The sequence below is a fragment of the Epinephelus moara genome, chromosome 12 (assembly GCF_006386435.1).
Source record: "Epinephelus moara isolate mb chromosome 12, YSFRI_EMoa_1.0, whole genome shotgun sequence".
NCBI classification, from domain to species: Eukaryota; Metazoa; Chordata; class Actinopteri; order Perciformes; family Serranidae; genus Epinephelus; species Epinephelus moara.
Window position 1 is genome coordinate 19,520,931 of NC_065517.1, and position 8,116 is coordinate 19,529,046.

The 8,116-nt window shown below is 42.4% G+C and overlaps 1 protein-coding gene across 4 annotated transcripts in view; it reads left to right on the forward strand.

Moving 5' to 3' along the window:
* Nucleotides 1-663: 663 nt before the first annotated feature.
* The window catches only part of rgs6 (regulator of G protein signaling 6), a 155,715-nt gene continuing 148,262 nt past the window's right edge, over nucleotides 664-8,116 (forward strand). The window contains exon 1 of one of the 4 annotated variants that reach the window (XM_050057606.1): nucleotides 664-796. The gene's annotated coding sequence lies outside the window, so the exon portion shown is untranslated. Of the gene's footprint in view, nucleotides 797-837; nucleotides 973-7,274; nucleotides 7,299-7,476; nucleotides 7,664-8,116 lie in introns of those variants that run through there. The other 3 variants (XM_050057607.1, XM_050057608.1, XM_050057605.1) reach the window with 3 other exon arrangements.

The following is an 8,116-nucleotide window of genomic DNA, read 5'->3' on the forward strand; positions in this document are numbered from 1 at the left end:
AGTGTAATGTGGTTTTACTACCACTAGATGGCACAAAAAAATGTCCACAAATGAGGACAACAGGTCTAAGTGATGCAAAATGAAGTACAAGGTCCGGTGATGTCCTCATATGAGGACACAGGGTCTCAGGAGGATATGTCTACGACCTGGTGCCTATTCTTCCTGCAAATCCAAAAAGGAGGAAAATAGAGGATTTAATAGTGTGTGGACAGATTCATTTGCTTTCACCACCAACACTGCAAAGTTAATAATAACATAATAATTATAAATAGCCCACTGCAGAGTAACCACCTCGTACTAAATCATATTAACAGCTCATTAAGACCTATTCATAATGTTGATGTGCTAATTTAGATTTATTAAGCTTTTACCTTTATTCAAATATATTTTGCGGCTCCAGACTGATTTTTTTTTTCTTTTTTTAGGCCAATAATGGCTCTTTTAATAGTAAAGGTTGCAGACCCCTGCCCTGATATGTTAATCTGGCCATTGTGAGACCGCATAATGTGACTGTGTGAGTGGAGTTTTGTCCTCACAATGATAGTAATGCAAGAAAAAATACACACACACACACACACACACACACACACACACACACACACACAAACCAGGAACAACTGCATATTAGTGGAAGAGAGAGCAGCAGCTGCTTCTGATCCCACAGCTTCTCTCACTCCGTCTCTCCATCCCTCCATCCCTCCCTCCCTCCCTCCCTCCTCCAGTGTGCAGCTCTGGTGGGTCGGTGAAGCCGCTTTTTGGCTTCGGAGCTCCAAGCGAGAGAGCAGTCAGCGCTGAGGTAAGGAAGCAGGGTGGAGGGGTGAAGAAGCTACAGATAAAGAGAGGTGGTGGATGAATGAATAAATGAAGAGTAGGCTAGCTTTAAGAATATGTGCAAGAGAAGACTGGTTTGTGCTGGGCTGTGCGCTTTAACGCGTCCCATGATGTTCATACTGTCAGTGCTGCGATGTTAATGTAAGTAGAGTGAAGACCTGGTCGGATGTTGGTACAGTACTGCACACAGCGGAGATGTGTGTGTGTGTGTGTGTGTGTGTGTGTGTGCGTGCGCGCGCGGCGGTGTGTGATGATGTTAATCCCGTTTGTGATTAAAAGGAGCGTGCACTTGGCTGCTTAGTTAAGTGGCACTCGAAGGACACTAAATCCGAAATGAATTTTTGTGTGTGTCAGTGTATGTTTGAGAGACACACTGAGGTGTGTACTGGTCAGTATCTCAGTGTTCACCATGTCTGTGCGTTTTGAGGTGTTTGGTGAAAAGGTGCATGTTGCTGTCTGCAGCTGGACCCATGAAAAGCAACCACAAGTGTGTGTGTGTGTGTGTGTGTGTGTGTGTGTGTGTGTGTGTGTGTGTGTGTGTGCGCGTGTCTAAATTAGGCTGCAGCGCTGCTGGCTGTGTGTGTGCGTGTGTGTGTTTGGGAAGTGGAGGTTCTGTGAGGATACAGAGACCACAGACAGCTGTTGGAGACAGAGATATATTTGGTTTATGTTCTTATGTAGATGTGCATCACCACCATCCATCAAAACTAAACTCTGCAAACTTGTATCATGTTGTTTATTTGAGCCTCATGCTGCTGATCATTAGTTATGATTACTCTGTGGGGTTGATTACATTGGATAGTAACATGTTGTAATTAATGTATGGGCTGTCATGTCCTGTTCTGTCTGACTGGACTCAGACGTTATGGTCAAAAGTACGGGGACACCCCTGCTTAGTTGTGTGCTTTTAGTCTGCGTCTGTCTGTCATGGTTTGGGCTATAGTGCATTTAGTTCCTTTTAAGGCAGGTGTGTCCGAAGTCCAGCCCAGGGACCAATTATGGCCCTTGGACCAATTTTAAATGGCCTGTGGCTTGTCTTTAAAAAGTATACTGTATGTGGCCTCCCACACAATATTGGTTAGTCCAACGTAGTCTCACTCTGGTGTTGTTGAAATCCGGGGCTTGGGCAGTGACTTCTGGCGTCAGACACTGACGGAAAAAGCCATCCTTCCACATTGGCATGATACTCGGCTGGTTGCCCTTATTGCATAACGGCCCCACCATCAGGGGAAATGCAGTTGGACAGCAGCAAAAGTTAAGGCAGCAGAGGTCTGAGTAGGGTGGGCAGGAGGGCTGGTGGATGGGTCCAACAACCACCGACTTTCAGCCCTGAGGCCGGTGTTTGCTTCCCATCAGATTTTTTCTTTCTTTTTTCCTAAACCTAACCACGTGAGTTTGATGTTGAAGGAAAAAAACGTCAATTTGACTGAATGAAAACGGGACATTTCCTTTGAAAAACAGAAGTAGGCTATACCTTGCACATTCTATCTTGACGTGGAAAGTCCATGAGCAAACCTCGATATGTGATGAGGTTGGAGTGAGAATGTGATAACCCGTATGAGTGAGAAGCAGCAGCCCCCCAGTTGTTTTCATCACCCAGTCTCACTCCGAAATCACTGAAATCCGGTGCTTAGTCAGTGACTTCTGGTGTCAGATACTGACGAAAAAAGACGCCCTTTTACATTGGCATGATACGCAGCGATAATTTCAAGGCTGGTGTCTGCATCCTGTAAGATTGTACAGCCAAACCCAAAACCATGTGTGTATGTATCTGCAAAATGTAACCATGTGCGTTTGTTATTAAAGACAAGACATTCAAAAACAATTTTGAAAGAGAGATTTTGAAAGAAGACAATGCATGTGTGCAACAGGCACGGTGTCCCAGGACGTCAACAACCAACGCACCCAGGGTACCTTTCATGTTCTATTTGGATGTGAAAAGTCCATGAGCAAATGTTGATATGTGACGAGGTCGGAGTGAGAATGTGTTGGTTTTCACATGATCTATTCTGGCCACCATTCAAAAAAGTCTGGATAGCAACTCTTTGGGAAAGGTTCTTTAACGCTTTCAACATGGCAACATACACACACATGCACAAAGCAAGATCCATAAAGATAGAGTTTTCTCAGTTTCTCAGAACTTGACTGGCCTGCACAGAGCCTTTACCTCAACCCCATCTCATACCTTTAAAACTGACTGGAACGCAGACTGCAAGCAGGGAGGGCTGAATGGGAACAAATCCCTGCAGCAAGGTCCCAAAACCTGTTGGTAAGAATGAAACTATGGAGGAATGGAGGCTGTCCAGAGCAAACCAGTGCTCATGGTTTTAGAGTGAGATGCTCATATGCGGGTGTAATATTCAGGTATCCACATACATCATTAGTACTGTACTCAATTCCTGTTTTATTTCTATAGCCCAATATCACAAATCCCAATTTGCCTCAGAGGGCTTTACAACATACAACACCCTCTGTCATTGGACCCTCACAGCGAATAAGGAACCTTTGACTTAATTGTCTAAATATGAGAATAAATGTGACACTAAAATGATTTGGCTTTACATCTACAAAAATCATCTAACATAGTTTGATTAATCACACAAAATGAACATTAATATAGCACAGAGATTTTAGAGTCACATGTTATTTTGTCAGGCAGCACAGTAGTGCAATGGTTAGCATTGCTGCCTCACAGAAAGTGGGTTGTGGGCTCAAACCGGCTGCCTGGTTAGGGCCCTTCTGAGTGGAAATTGCATGTTCTCCCCATGTCAGCGTGGGTTTACTCTGGCTTCCCCCACAGCCTTGAGTCATGCAGGTTAGGTACATTGGTGACTTTAAATTGCCTGTGTGTGTCAGTGGTTTTCTGCCAGATGGGCTGACAGATAATGGATGGATGGACATCACAGTTTTATTTCCAGTTTTGCAACAGAACCTTTATCATTATGCTACCCTGGACATAAAAGATGGCTGCCTGCTTAATTAACAGTGTTCTTTATTTTACACTCACCTCCCAGCGTAAAACATCCAGACAGCCTCATCTAGTCTTGCCTGGAGCATAGAGCATAGAGGATGGGTGGATGAGGAAAACTGTTGCGCTGCGGAGGGTAAATGATACTAGAGACTTAACAGTGAGACGTCTTGCTCTGCATCTACATCCTGCCATCACAGCATGAGATGAGAAGGAAGATGTGTAAACAGGTTCATTTATAATAATAATAATCTTCCTAAGAATAAATGTCATGTTTTTCTTTCAGTCGTCACTTGATTTCCTAAAATTGTGTATGAAATTGGATTGTTTCTGGAAGAAATCCTTTTGTGCAGTGTAGTGAAGGATCATTGCTTTCTCACTAGTTTACCTGGTGTGTCCATACCAACTGAAGACAAACTGAGGAATCTCTAATGAAGAGTGTTGCTGAATCTTTATTATTCTTTTGTAAAGCAGAAGAATAACACTGAATTGCACACTGATGAAGGCATCAGCTAAAACGTTTGTGTTAGCTACTCGTTTACATTACAAAAGAATAAAGAGAGACCAAATGTGAACATTCAGAGACATGTTTTGAGCTAACCAGATTACTTTTTATTATACACGTGTTTATAACACATATTTAAAGGTCTAGTGTGCAGGATTTAGGGGCATCTATTGGCAGAAATGATATAAATTATTCATAACTGTGATCTCATTAGTTTATAATCACCTGAAAATAAGAATCTTTTCATTTTTGTTACCTTAACGTGGATTGATACTTGTGTGTCAGCTCTTTGCAGAGCCTACGCTGTAGACTACGCAGATGGCCTACGCCACTATGAGCATTTATACCTGTGTGGTGGTGTGTCTGTGTCACTCTGCAATTACACCTCCAAAACACTAGTCAGTGGTGTTTCTGTGAAGTTTAGCTGATTCAAAACACACCCAAAACACGCATTAAACATGGCTTAATAGTGATAATTTTGAGCACAAGTACACAAATCAGCTTCACTACAACTCAGAACATTCACAGACAAAGCGCTTGTCTTCTGCTGGACACATTTTCCCCTCATATACAACATGCTAATGTTTTTGGCACAAGCCTATGGCATTTTACATTGTACAAGTTAGCCTAGCAGCTAGCAGAGATTTCCTCTACTCATATGAAGCCAGGGACAACAGCAACATTTACAAAGGTAACGATACGAAATTCGGCTCCGTCACAACTCACAAGGTTCACCGGCAAAACAACTGTCTTATACTAAACACGTTTTCCAAACAAATACAACATGCTAACGTTATTAGCACAGGCTTATGGCATTTTACATTGTATAAATTAGCCTAGCAACTAGCAGAGATTTCCTCTGTTCAAGTGAGGCCAGGATAAATCACTCACAAGACTTAAAATTTTGTCATCTGGTGCCACCAGGTTAGCATAAATCAGTTTATGGTCAACTGTTTTTGAGAAACTTTTGTTGACTTTCCTCTTGAGTATGAGTATATAGTGGTGAAATGGAAATACCTAAAAATTACACTTCACTCAAGTAGAGTAGATACTCTCATCAGTCAGACATTCTGAAAATGTAGGCCTACAGAATCTTTTGATTTTGTCATAAAGTCAATACTCATTTCCTCAGTTGTTGAGAAGAGAGTCAGAGTTCATCTAGACAATCAGTTAAAACAGTTTTTGATTTAATTTTTCTCCTATATTATACCCCAGATTGGTGATGTTTTTCTCATGTGTCCTCTTTATTCCTGTCAGCCTGTTCACCAGCCAGTATCAGTAAACATCTGGGATCTTTATGCATCCTCACGTTCGTCTATTTTTAGAAAGACAGATTAGATACATCAGATGTGTTTGCATTTTTCTGTCAAGGTGACCACACCTGACAACTCAATTTCTTTAAAGCAGTTAGGATGATTACAGCACCTCAGACAGAGAGGGTGAGAGGCCTTCTCTGAATCACTAAATCACTGTGCGATTTAGGCCGATCAGACGAGTGTATTCAACCTGAACATTTCATTTATATGCAAAATCGAGAGTCGGAGTCAAATTTTCGAGGTATTGATTCTAGGCCAGCCAGGCTCCATGTGATCCCAGGAGCAGGAAGGATGGAGCAATTGGACTGTGAACTTGAACATTACTGGGCAACATATCAGGCGTTTCTATTCATTCTGAGTTGGAATACCTGTTAAGCAGATGGTACGCCGATAATGAAAACAGCAGGCTGAAAGCCATTGATTCGAAAATGCATTCTACTCTTCTCCCATTAGGATTCTCAAACACATGCTGCATGTTCTTGTCTTCACACAGAGCGGCCCTCTGAGGCTCAAATGTGCACACTGTGTTTGCATGTTCTCTCATAAACTCTGATACGCACAAACAGCTGGCTGATGTGAGTATTGATCTAAAGAGAGCCAGTTGACATGGCGCTAAATGCCTGTGCCAATAGCAAAGACATATACACACACACACACAATGTGCATCCACACAGAAACAAGCAATGCTCTACTTAGAGTTCACAGCCAGCCAGCATTAGAAGTTAGTTCTGAAAACTGGAGCACATTGTGTTTGCAGCCATCCATAAGTTAAATATTGATTTAGTCATGTGCAACAACTGTGAACTCAAATGATAACAGTGTCATGACGAATGACTGTAATAATGTGCATGTGGGGTCAAAGCATGCAGTTTAAAGGAATAGTTCCGTCTTTTTGAAAACCTTTGTCTCTCAGTGTTAGCTGGCAAACTTGTAACTTCCTCAAACCTCAGAAACTGTTTTTTTTTCATCACTGTTTGTGTCCAGATTAAACAAATGACATTAAACATGTTAATCTGTGATCTTTAGATGTGCTGGTAGGCAGCCCTCTGAGCTGTGGGCAGAGCCAGGCAGGGGCGATTGCTTTGAGACAACAAGGGGAGGGTGAACTTCCCCTAAAATTTCATAGAAGAAATGATCAAATATGCACTATTGAATTTATATTAGAATAAGAATTTACATTGCATTAAACGTGTGTTAGGATGCGTTTAACATCATATGATGTTCAAACGTCAGCTGTGTATCACCAGTTTTCAAACGCGACCTCCCTGTTATACATTCTCCCGTCAGCACGGTGGATGCAGAGCCTCCAAGCATTCCTATGAGACAGGGCTGAGCAGGTTTTTTTCATGCAGCAAAGCGAGACGGTCATTGGATAAATGCGACAAAATCGTCACTTCCAGTGAAGCTCAGCTTCCCTGGGACCTAATGGAGTGGTAGGCGGGACGTGGGAGAGGATGCTCGGTGTATGCATGATGATTGGAGGAATTGTCTAAAAGGCTGAACCCCTTTGTGATTGACAGCGCCTCGCATTTCGAGCTCAGCCCCATACAGATATTTGTAAGTGGAGTCTTCTGACAGAGTGCCGTCCAGAGTTCCTTATTTCCATAAGCCATATAGCTAATTTTCACCGTTTTTACAGTACAGTTCTGGTGTTTAAACCCATCTGAAAATCTTTGAGGTGTGTTTTGCTGTGGTTCTATGGCATGAGTGTGATTGAAAACAGCTTCCTCTTTAACTCCGTTCGGACTCCGGCGTCCACGTCCCTCCCTCCTCTGTTAAATGGGATCTCACAGGCGCACTACGTCATCAAACCATGTGATGTTTGGTGTCACCGGATTCAGGGAGCTCTCGGCTTCCTGAATCCGGCATCTTTTTTCTTTTATTCCTTATGGTTTTCGCACCAGAGCAGCCTAAATACACAAAGTCCAAAATCGCGATGAGTGGTGACAAGCCATGTCATGCCGTTTTTCGAGGGGAAAACTTAAAGGATTACTCGCGATCTCATGCCGAGCCGTCAATGGATATGTAGCTGGTTTATAAAAGGTAAAATCTCACTCCTACCACTATTTTTGGCTGAGATATACCGCCTAGAAAGTAGGATCACAACTTTCACATTTTATGGCTTTATTTGGTGATATTTTATGGTGTTTCTGTCATAAACAACATCAGCTATCATAATCATGTCTGATTTCAATAAGGTACAATGTTTGAAGCTGGCTGAGTGTTGTTTGATCACTGATAGTTCTGTTTTGAAGCGGAGTGAGCGCTCTGTCATTTGGAGCTCCGCCTGGATCTTTTCATGGAAAAAACACTGTAGAATGGTCATACTTTGAGCAATCTTCTTCAAATTTGACACAAATGTTCATTGATAGTGTGCCTACAGCCCCACAGTGTCATCAAATCTTCAACTTTTTACTGACTTCAGAGGCCCATTACTCTGTCTCTGTATCACCTAGAGTGTTTCTGACACTTTCACAAGAAACTTCAGAGAGTTTG